Here is a 12794-nt window from a genome sequence, read left to right as displayed (position 1 = left end):
GACAGTATAAGGAAGGACAGAAAGGTTGAGAATATAACTTTGGTAAGATGACAATTTGTATGTTATGAACATTAGGTTTGTACAGTTGTTTTATGTTTTGATTGATGGGTAGAGATCAAGCCAAATGAGTTTATTTCTTTCATCATCAGAGTTTTTTTTTGTTTTTTGTTTGTTTGTTTGTTTGTTTGCAAGGAAGATAAGGTAGCTTAGATTGTTTAGATACTATTTTTTCTCTGTTACATTATCTAAAACCTCAGTGTTTTTTTTTTTTTTTTTCCTCTTCAGGAGGAATTGCTCCATAAATGGGTGTAGATTTGGTGTGTTCATGGAGAAGGTGAGTTCAGGATCTTCCTATGTCACTATCTTGAATCAGAACTCCCTAAAGCCTCAGTGTTCTTTTGCTTAAAATAATATTATTCCAGTTTGCTTTAATAAAGGGAATTGTAGATTTGACTTCCAAATTATTAATTGGAAACTCTAGATAATTCAGGATTCTAGAAATTTTATGAGGGCCCATAGTTGGACAGGGATGAAGTAAAGTCCAGGACTGGCACCAGGATTTCCAGACATTCAGCTATCAGTAGGTTTACACCTCATCAGGGAACAAAATTTTGTTGGTCTAAGTCTATGTTGCTCATACATTTGGGCTATAGTTTTTGCTTAAATATCTTTGTTTCTGCATAATAATTGTCTGATTCTTATGACTATGCTTTTTCCTTGGTGTTCTGCTTCAAATTCTTTCCTGAGACTGGAGACCTGTCCTGAACTCCAGCCGCCAACAGTCCTTGCCAGCTCCTGGCTCCTATACTACAGCTCTTGGTCTCCAACACTACCAGCTGAGTAGAGATAGGTACATGCAATGATGGATAAGAGTGAAATCAAGGTCTCCAAGTGAGTAAGTGAGTGAGTGAGTGAGTGAGTAAGTGAAAACACAACGGGAAGGAAAACATTTGGTAAAGTCGTCAGTGATTCTTGACCCCAAAATAAGCCTTTTCTAGATCATAAGAGAAGCAGTCATCTTTCATCATTTTGATCCTGCGTGCAAAAAACCAGAAATGAAATATTTGCAGTGATGCAAGCTGGCTTTGAAATCAGCAAGCCTTGGCTCACACCCTTCACCAAATTGGCACATTCATTGGGAATGGTGTTCAAAGCAGCTTACAGTAGGAATGGGAAAAGCAGCTTTTGATTCTCTGAAAAAAAATATATATAACAGTATTTCCTTTGGAATTCACACTCAGGCTTGACACTCTCAGCATATAAATGTGCAGAAAGATGAAGGCATCTTACATTCAAATTTAATTAATTTATTATTAGGCAACTAAGCTGTGTGTAACAGCAGGTGCTGATTGATTTAACGACAAGTGTGCTTACTCCACGTTTTAAAATATCCCATGAAGTGTCTAATTTCACTCTGTGAAGTACTTCTGTGTAGAAACTCAGAGAAAATTAGATTAAATCCATATATCTTACGGTTTGGGGGTGGTTTACTAATAAGATGCTGATACGGAACGTACAGGCTAACCTGCAAAGATGAGGTCGGTCTTCGGTCTTTGGTCTTTGGCTTTCCCATATAGCCTTTTATTCTCTCCAGTTGTCACTAGTCCAGATCTTGCAGACATTCCTATAGCGCTGGCCAGTTAAGAGACATGGTCTCAAGTTCTTTCCCATCTTGCAAGGTGGCAAGTGATAAAGCTGACAAACCAGATACTAAGGAGAAGAAACCTGAAGCCAAGAAGCCTGATGTTGGTGGCAAGGTTAAGAAGGGTGACCTCAAGGCTAAAACGCCAAAGAAGGGGAAGGTCCACTGCAGCCAAAAACCCTGTCCTAGTCAGAGGAAGTGGCAGATGTTCCCGATCTTCTACGTATTCGAGAAAGGCCATGTACAAGGGGAAGTATTCAGCACCTAGATTCAGGCTTGGAAAGAAAAAGGAGAAGGTTCTTGCTACTGTCACAAAGTCACTTGGTGGTGACGAGAATGGTGGCAGCAAAGTGGTTAAACTTCACAAAATGCCTGGGCATTAGCTTACGGAAGGTATGCTCAGAAGCTGTTGAGTCACAGCAAGAAACCTGTCAGGCAGCAGGTGAGGAAACTGGGAGCTGACATCACTCCTGGGATCATTTTTACCATCCTCCCTGGAAGCCACAAAGGCAAGAGGGTGGCTTTCCTGAAGCAATGGAGCAGTGGTTTGCTACTTGTGACTGGTCCTCTGGCCCTCAATCGAGTTCCTCTGGGTAGAACACACCAGAAATTGCTGATTGCCACTTCCACCAAAATTGATATCAACAGTTGGAAAATTCCAAAACGTCTTTCTGATGCTCACTTCAAAAGGAAGAAGCTGCATACACCCAGACACCAGGAAGGTGAGATCTTCAACATGGAGAAAGAGAAATAGGAGATTACAGAACAGTGCAAAGTTGATCAGAGAGCCGTGGACTCACAAATTCTGCCAAAATTAAAGCTGTTCCTCAACTTCAGGGCTAACTCCGCTCTCACAAATGGAGTTTATCGTCAGAAATTGGTGTTCTAAATTTCTTACAAGGAGCCTAATTAAATAACTGATCCATTAAAAATGAAAAAAAAAAAACAGTCTTAAAAATACAAAAACCACATACAGGCATTAGACAGTAAATTTCTGGAGATACTCCTTCTACAGCCATCCTCAAAAAATAACGCATTTAAAGATGAGAATTTCAAGTTAATAATATGGGGATAAATTTCAGGGGAAAAATGGAGGCAGTTCACAACACCTCCACATTCCTTATGTATTTGGTGTTGAATCTTGAAAAGAGAATGTCATACACTTTATTGTAGTCTCGAATCTGCAATTAACAGAACTTTTAAGTAGTATAGATACTATGCTTATATGGAGACATCTGTCATATTTAAAATTATCATATAATATTATAATTTGATACATTTCTTTTGGGATCTTGACATTTGACAAAAAATGTCATTGACCAGTTAATTTCTTGCATAATACTTTTTTTAAGTTTATTTATTTATTTTGGGAGAAAGAGACAGAGAGAGAAAGCATGTACAAGTGGGGGAGAGACAGAGACAGAGGGAGAGAGAGAGGATCCGAAGCAGGCTTTGTGCTGTCAGTGAAGAGACCAATGGCGAGACTCAATCTTATGAACCACAATATCATGACCTGAGCTGAAATCAAAAGTCAGAGGCTTAACCCACTGAAACACCCAGGTGTCCTGCTTCTTTTGCATAACATTTATTGTCCCTACATATGTTATAGGTAAATAATTGCACTGTATTTAAACAGCTCTTTGACTTCACATTTCTGTGGGTAAACCTGAGTTCTAATGGCTTGGGCCTAACACTTCTACATGAATACATATTAGAGATGGAAACAAGGATAAACAGGGTTAAGTTCAGAAGAAATAGGTTCAAAGTAAATCACATGGAAGAAAAATAAAGACCACAAATACCAGGTGGGGCAAATTTGTCTTTGTGCAAGTATTTCAGGACAAATTTAGAAATGGTCATACTTGACCACAGGATGAAGGTGAATCAGAGCAGTGGGCCACAACTAATAATAACGAGTATAATACAATGACACGTGAATGGGGAAAAAACTGACCTGTTACTTTTTTGATTAGCCCACTCTTCACCAAAACTAATAAATTCTATTGATCTGGGGAAGGAAACTGAGTATAATCAGTACTTTTAAATGCCATGGTCAGCTTTTCCTTTCTAGAAAGTTGTGAATATGAACCTGTATAGCTACAATTAAGAACTATAGAAACGAATGAAAATAAAAATTATATTGAAATCATCTTAACGATCTATAGTACCAAGTCTTTTTCTAAGCTTATTGTTGAAAATTAGTTATGCCCATAAATTGAAATTTGATGACAGAACAGAACTTTAAGGGCAAAATTTGAGTTTGAATAAAAATAACAACAAATTGAGGCACCTGAGGGGCTCAGTTGGTTGAGTGTCTGACTCTTGATTCTGGCTCAGGTTATGATCCCAGGTCAGGGTATCCAGCCTTGCATCGGGCTCTGCACTGAGCTCAGAGCTTGCTTAAGAATCATTCTTTCTCTCTCTTTCTTTCCTTCTGCCCCTCTCTACCTCTAAAATAAAAAAAATAAAAAATAAAAAAAGGAAAATAGTAAAACAAAAAATTTAAAACACAATGAATTGTTAAGTAAGCATTATAAGCAAATACTTGCCTGTTTCAGGCTGTTACTGCATATTTTCTCTCCATTTATTCTGAATCTACTTTTTTATTCTTTCAAAGAGTTTAATGTTTTTCTCCATCAACATCTTGTATGTTAGAGTCTACACAATTATTTTTATTATGGAAATAGCATCGTATTCTATTTTTTTCTCTATGATTATTGGTTTTATTGTTAATTTGTGTGAATAATTCATGAATTTAGAAACTTGACCAAAGTCTCTTATTGCTCTATTAGCCTGTTTATGAATCTGTGATACATCACTTACAAATGCATTTCTTTTTCATTCTTATTCTCAATTCCACTTTCTTATCTGATTATGTTTGTCAGGGCCTATATTACTATATTTCTCAGAACAGATTTTATACCAAAAACCTACAGGAAACACCACAATTCATTTGCAGACTAAAGGACTCATTACATTTAAGACAAGGAACAAGGCAAATAGCTCTATTATTATGCATATTTTCTGTATTTAAAAAAAATCTTCATATTTATTAACTCAAGCTTAATAATTGCATATTCCAACCTTCTATTCCTATTTTAATTACCTTAATGGCTACTGGTGTTCTATTTTTTCTTATGCTGATTTTACATTTTATGTTTTTTGAAATGTTTATATTTATGCTTTATTCAACTATATAGTGAATAAATTTTGTATACTATTTTTTTTCTTTAATGTCTGTTGTGTGTTTGGAATTTTAAATGTATACATGCTTACGAAAATATATTTGACATATATATGTCTATATGAATACATATTAAAGAAGGAAGCAAATATTAACAGGATTAAGTTCATATTGTAATTAAAATGATTCTACTTTCCTCTCCCTACCCTATTTCTCATCAGTGTCAGGTTTTTAAGCTCTGAGATAGTTTCTGCATTTTTAATAATCTGTGTGCTCTTTTTTATTTTTATTTTGTTTAATGTTCAGAACGAGCAAAAGAGAAGAGTTAGAGGGAGACAGGCTCCAGGCTCTGAGCTGTCAGCACAGAGTCCAACACGAGGCTTGAACCCACGAACTGTGAGATCGTGACCTGAGCTAAAGTCAGATACTTAACTGACTGAGCCACCCAGAAGCCCCCTTTATGTATGTATGTATGTACGTACGTATGTGTGTATTTGTTTATTTACTTATTTATTTTAATTTTTTAAATGTTTATTTACTTTTGAGAGAGAGAGAGACAGAGACAAAGCTCAAGCAGGGGAGGAGCAGAGACAGGGAGACACAGAATCTGAAGCAGGCTCATTGTGTGTTTTTAATGTATTTATTCACTTATGTCTATCTTTTTTTTTTTTTTTTAATTTTCTTCTATTTTCTTCTAATAGGACCACTCAGTTGTTTCAGTTACTGGCTGTTATTTTAATACATGTATTTACAGTTACAAATTTCTCTGTATGTACTGCTTTTTTTGTATTTGTCAAATTTTGGCATATAGTAGTTTTGTTTTCATTCAAGTCTAAAGGGTTTCATAAATATCTCTTTACACAAATTACATCTGATAGTTTTTTATGATACTGACAATAAGCCATCTTTAGAACTATCTTTTTGTTTTTAACTTTTCAATATTTTTACTTACCTTTTACTCACTCCATCTATCATTACGTAAAAGAAATATTTTTGACTATACAGGGAATTTTCTTCACCCAAATTCTGTAGGATTTTTGCTTAATAATTTTGAAATAGCATTGTAAGGTTAATTTTTTTCATATGAAAAATGAAAATATGTTTCATCATTATATCTCCTGGATCTATTGTTTCGGATTTTGCTTTTGTTTTTTGACCTATGTGTCAGTCAGGTTTTAATCAAGAAAAGACCTGTACTTGATGTATTTCAAGATAGAATAGTGTTGGAAACCAAATAGCTGGCATAGCTTACATATCTATTTATCTTGAAGAATTCAGGACTTATTTTTCTTAGTGGCCTGCCTCATCCAAGATCATTTTCCAAGAGAGTCTTCATACGGATTTAAAATTTCTGAGACGTTGTATGCTAAAGTTCTGTTTTGTTTTGTTTTCACTTTTAAATGGTAGTTGCACAGGATTAAAATAATACCTTGACTTGACTTTCTTTCCCTTCAGTACTGTGAAATTACTATTCTCCTATTTACTCAACTATTGCTAATGAGAAAATTGAAATACACTTGTATCTTGTTTCCTGATGGGTGGTTGGGTTTTTCTTTAAGGCAGATTTTATCTTTTCAGTCTTTAGTTTAAATATAATGTGTCTATACATGGCAATTTAAAAATCTACTTTGTATGGCAGCATAGGGAGCTTTTCAATCTGAATTAACTTTTCTTTAATGGGAGAAACTCTGAGTCTATGTTCCATGAGTCTATTTCCTTAAATATTTTCTTTCCTGCCACTCTAGCTTTTGTGCTGGGTCTCCTAATTTAGAGATGACGACACTTCTATTTTATACCATCACCCATACTTTTTGACTCTCCTTTGATATTTTTATCCCTTTGTTGTCTGGCAGATATTAACCCAATATTCTTTTTCTTTTTTTTTTTTTCACATTTATTTCTTCTTGAGAGACAGAGAGAGACAGAGCACAAGTGGCGGAGGGCAGAGAGAGAATGAGACACAGAATCCGAAGCAGGCTCCAGGCTCTGAGCTGTCAGCACACAGCCCGACACGGGGCTCGAACCCACGAATGGTGAGATCATGACCTCAGCCGAAGTCGAAGGCTCAACCGACTCAGCCACCCAGGCGCCGCTTAACCCAATATTCTAATGTTTAAAGTTATTTTGGTCTGCATGCAGACTATTCTTCAATCCACCCATGAAATTTGTATTTCAGCTACAAATTCAGTGTGTCTCATGACTTTATTTGCAGTTGGCCTTTCTTCATGACCGTTTCTTTCTTAGTTTTACACATACACCCTTTCACCTCTTTGACAAAATTTTTTAAGTTAAGTCTAAATTTTTGTGCTCTGTTTATTAACTTTGCCTCATGTGGTATAGTCAACCCAGATTTTTTCTTCTCTAAAATTGTGTAGCACTCAAATTTGATTATTTGCTTCATCTGGTATAGTCAACCCAGATTTTTTCTTTTCTAAAATTGTGTAGCACTCAAATTTGATTATTACACTTTGCAAGCAAATATTCTCTCAAATATTCCATCAGGTACCTTGGCTCTTAATTTAGATCCTGGTGGAGGAAGTGGTGACTAAAAATATTGTGATTATGTAATGTACCATCCAAGTCAGGACATTTTTGAGTGAGAAAGAGTGTGTTAAAATAATTAAAATCATACAATTTTATTAAGTAGTTGCTTATTAATGTCATGTTTTATTTTGCTGTGGATCTTCAAATAGTTCTTGTCACAAATTATTTTCAAAGATAAGATTCTTTCAAAACTAAAATATATCTGCCTACACTAAATTTTGAAAAATAGATTATTTTTTATTTCTTATTTGAACATTACTTTAAAAACACCATAAGCAGAATCACGGAATCATTATTCTTGCTTGATGTATGTGTGTATGTTATATGTGTGTGTATATATATATATATATATATATATTTAATTTCTTGTGCTGTTTATTTATTTTTGTGTGAGACAGAAACAGCGTGAGCAGGGAAGAAGCAAAAAGAGAGGGAGACACAGAATTCCAAACAGGCTCTGACACGGGGCTCAAACTCACGAACTGAGAGATCATGACCTGAACCGAAGTTGAATGTTTAACTGGGTGAGCCACCCAAGTACCCTTTTATGTATATATATTAAACACATTTCATATAATACATGTAATGTGTTTAATACTATGGAACTGATATTTATCTGGGAGTATATTTTTAAAATATGCTCTATTCAACTTTATGTTTTTATAAAATTCCTTGTAATCTTCAAACTTTTATTTTATGCTTAAAAAATTCAAAATAATTGTCTTCAATTGACTTTTATGCTACAGGTCATAATATTTTTTATTATAATATTTTCATTATATTCCCTATGCTGTACTTTTCATATGACTGCCTCTTCAGATCATAATTTTTTTTTAGGTTTATTTCTTTATTTTGAGAGAGGGAGGACAAGAGAGAGCATGCCCACGCAAAGAGAGGTGGGGCAGAGAGAGAGGGAGAGAGACTCCTAAGCAGGCTCCACTTTGTCAATGTAGAGCCCATCCAGGGGCTCAAACTCTTGAACCGTGAAATCATGACCTGAGTTGAAATCAAGATTTGGACACGTAACTGACTGAGCCACCCAGGTGCCCTTCAAGGTCATAATATTTTAATTGAATAAAACCTTGCAACAGATATTGAAATACCCGATAAACTCAGATGAGATAATACTAGATGGAGAAGATTATGAATTCTAACTTTTTATGTTAAAAAATGTGTAAATATTTCATCCCATGTTTTTTTGGCCTCCATTCTGAGTATATTTCTTTAACAAATATTTTTACGAGGCAAAATTTATAAAATAAGTCTTTAAACTTGATTATTATTTTGAATGTTTTGGCAAACATAGACGCTAGAAATCAGAATCCTTTTCAAATGCATTCAATCCCAGTATGGAATATAAACTTAACCAATGAAAATAGGAAGTCCATCAAGATTTCTTCCCACATATGAAGTATTCCAAATCACAATACTAAAATTTCGAAGTATTACTTGTAAACTCTTCAATCTCTCATAGATTGTCTATTTTTTTTCTTAGTTTTTGGAGTTATACACTGTAATATGTTTCCTTTTGAAAGCTTTCTTTTCGATAATTATAAGTGAAAACCACTTCTAAAATTTAATTGATAATAAGTAGCAAAGAAAGATGACATTTACTGCAACGGCAAGTCATTTTTGTGTTAATAACAGCTTCATCGCCTATTTCTTGTAGCTTGTTTGCTATAGCTGTGTATTTTTAGGAATGTTAGTCAATTTTGCAACCAGTTTATATTTAGATTGATAGAGTACTGCAGTCTGGATGGACAAAATTATTACCTTTGTGTGTACCACCACTAATTCCAAGTACATTTCTATTCCAAAGCTTTCTTAGTTCAGCAAGAATAATGTTTATGTCATGATGCTGTGCTCTCAGGAAATTAGTATTCTTATCATTATCATTGCAAATAAAAAATTAATATTCAAAGGTGCCTGGGTGGCTCAGTCTGTTAAGCGTCCAAATTTGGCTCAGGTCACGATCTCATGGTTCATGGGTTCGAGCCCCTCTTTGGGCTCCGTGCTGACAGCACAGTGTCTGCTTTAGATCCTCTGTCTCCCTTTCCCCACACCCTCTCTGACTAGTGTGCTCTCTCTCTCAAAAATAAATAAACATTAAAAAAAATTAATGTTCAATGTTGAATCCCTACCTCAATATACCACTCAAATTTTCAAAGATTTGACTTGGTAACTTGGATTAAAATATCAAGCAATTATTGGAATTAACTGTTTTTCTCTATCTGAGACATCATACGATAACATAAAAGTGGTATCTTTTAAATGTTTAAAAGTCTTCTTTCGCTAATGAAGCCAACTCATTTCCCACTATCCCTTCACTTTTTATAAATGCATAAAAATGCTTGGGATAAAATAGGAGTGGAATTTAGAACAGCCAATTGTTTTAAGTAAAACCATATTTTACAGAGTGATATTTAAATGTAGATGTCTCACCTTCCACCATGGTATTAATGTAACTGCTAAAGTTGGAAGTAAGTGCTGATGTTTTTTCAGCATTTTTTTTTGTTTGTTTTTGGTTTTTCATGTGGCTAGTGACGTAATCCTGGTGACAGATATTAAATACCAACAGATTTTTTTGCAACTTACACATTCACCCTCAACTTCCTTGAGAACTGCAAATTTAGTACATAAATTGTTCTTACCTTTGCAGTTTTGCTTTTTGACCTCATAACTATGAAAGTGCTGCTTTGGCTGTAATTGATCTGTTGGACTCAGGTAATGAACACAAGATGACCATACATGGGGAATCAGAGGGACACATTCTAAACAAAGTATGACTTCCTAGAGGAAATCAAGTCCCCTTGTGACCTTCAAAATGTTTGTTTTCAACATATAAGAAAGAGGAAAATGATTAACCAATCCAGTATTTTTCTCAAATGTTATTTTGTTGGGGCCCTAACTATTTACACATGTCCTCAAAAAATAATGCAAGAAAGAAAAGAAAATGAAAACCTTTCAAGAAATATGCCCAGGAACTAGTGCAAAGTCTCAAAGTGATACAGAGAAGAGAGCAAGTGTCCTTTGCTGGTACTCTGGAATCTCAAAATTGTGTCAAAAGGCCTTCATTCTGCATAGATATTTGTGTTTTCTTATTAAACTTGACACTATCCATGCTGAGCTGCTGAATAAGTGCTGGTGCCAGGGTCTTGTGTGATTCCTATTCCTGTTATATCCAGCCATGTTGTTAAAATGACAGTTGAGGGGCACCTAGGTGGCTCAGTTGGTTGAGCATCCATATTGCCACTATATTTTCTTTGAAAACTATGTAATTGTTATAGGAGTGATCAATCCCAAGCAGGCTCTGGGCTGTCAGCACAAAGTATGACACAGGGTTCAATCTCATGAGCAGTGAGATCATGACCTGAGCCAAAATCAAGAGTCAGATGCTTAACCAACTGAGCCACCCAGGCTCCCCTTTATAATACTATTCTTAAAGACCCACACAATCTTCTTAGGCAAGTTATGCAAGAATATAGAGAATTTAGGAGAGTGGTTCGTGCAAATGTAAAAAAATAATCATTTGACAGAGAAATTTAAAGACAACTAGCTTTTAACCTTTGAAATATATCTTGTGCTCGAATTCACACATTCATTTATTGATTTTTTTTTCTTTAAAAATGAACAAAACCAGTAATTGTAGTATGCTGTGCTTTAAAAAAGGTGTGGCCAGAACAATTTTTGACATTGACACAAAAATTAAAAAAAAAGAAACTGAAGCATCAAGTATGACTCAGTTTTATATGCAAAACATATTTGAACAGTGAGGTAATAAGTAAATTATATGCAACTGTTTTAAAGAGCCCCTTTTTGAAGTTCATGTTTCAAATTATCTTCTACTTTTCAATGCCCTATCAGTGTGTAAATGGAAAGGATGGATTACAGTGTTTAAGTATCTTTTCATGTTTATATAAAATGTTATAGCATATGTGAAGACACTGTTTACATTTTATCAAGCATTCTACATATACTGGTTTTGTTCATTTTTACCAATGGCAATGCCAGTAGAAGGGAAACTGTTATTGCTGAATAAAGATTACTGACCTCTCCATATAAGAGTGCATGCTTTCTTTTTCCAGTTGACTTGATAACTTTGGCAATGTTCATCTATATTCTCTAATGTGTTTGTCCTTATGACCAGTGACATATGTGTAAAAGCTCTTTATGAAAGTTAGAAGTGAAATACGCTGTGATGGTGGAGAGCCAACCTAACCAGCCCAGGAGGAGATCAAGCCTGTGATATGCACCTCATTAGCACCATGCTCAAAGCAAGTGCGCTAATCATTCACAGATTAATTGGGCCCAGATCACATTAGTCAACCTGTTTTTAACTTTCTCCTAGCTTCATATCATATATGGATAAGCAATTAATAAGTGCTTTCCTATTACGAACTGTTTACATGAAATATTTAGTATTATATGTTTATAATTATTATTGTTCTCAAACTCATATGCTTTTAATTTTCCACATGTTAATAGTGAAAAAAATATTTTAAATATTTAAGTATAGATGTTTTCATTGCTGACAAACTCCTGGATGCGAATAGTTTAGAGAAGCTTAGTTTTATAAACAGAAGTAGGAATAAATGACCATTACTATGAAAAATCAAAAAAACAAAAACGATGCCCTTCGCCCCTTGTTATACCAGGTACTTTTAGGCCACACACAGTCCCCAAATGTGGGGAGATAGCAACCCTATACTATCATCTCATTATATGATGAGGAGAACCATACAATTTAGCAAAGAAGAAAGTTCTTTTGGGAGAAGAAAATGACTTTATGTTTAAGTATATATATATATATATATATATATATATATATATATATATGTGTGTGTGTGTGTGTGTGTGTTTTCAGGAAAAGAATAAGAAAATCCATGAGATAAGAAATGAAAAGCCATAAGGGAAAGAATTGGAATAAGGCTCAAAGTTTTTAATAAATACACACGAGTTCTTGGTAGGGTGAGCAATCTAGTAAGTAGGGAGGATTATAAAGTAAAGGATGGAAAAAATGAGAACTTTTATAATATTTGTTTAGTGTTTTATTTATTTATTTTGAGAGAGAGGGAGAAAAAAAGTTGTGAGCAGGAGAGAGGCAGAGAGAGAGAGAGAGAGAGAGAGAGAGAGAGAATCTCAAGCAGGCTTCACAGTGCGGAGCCTGATGTGGGGCTCAATCTCATGACCGTGAGATCATGACCTGAGCTGAAATCGAGTCACAAACGTTTAATTGACTGAGCCACCCAGTCGCCCTGTCTGAGGACTTTTAAACAGCAGGATACTATAATATTCCATTTTAAACCAATGGTTTTCTGGTGTAATAATGCCAGTGAACCGAGGTTCAGCAAAAAAAAAAAAAAAAAAATGCTGTAGTCCCGATGCTGAATCCTCAGCAAGCAACGCATAGACACAGGGACAGCT

General features: G+C 34.9%; 1 pseudogene; it reads left to right on the top strand.

Annotated features, from left to right (window-relative positions):
• Positions 1–1649: 1649 nt before the first annotated feature.
• Positions 1650–2531, top strand: LOC109262176 (60S ribosomal protein L6-like; annotated as a pseudogene).
• The last annotated feature ends 10263 nt before the right edge of the window (positions 2532–12794 follow it).

This window comes from Panthera pardus, unplaced genomic scaffold (genome assembly GCF_024362965.1).
Source record: "Panthera pardus isolate Hobbes unplaced genomic scaffold, ASM2436296v1 HiC_scaffold_13, whole genome shotgun sequence".
NCBI lineage: Eukaryota > Metazoa > Chordata > Mammalia > Carnivora > Felidae > Panthera > Panthera pardus.
The sequence above is the reverse complement of the archived record's forward strand: the minus strand, read 5'-3'. Positions and strand labels throughout refer to the sequence as shown.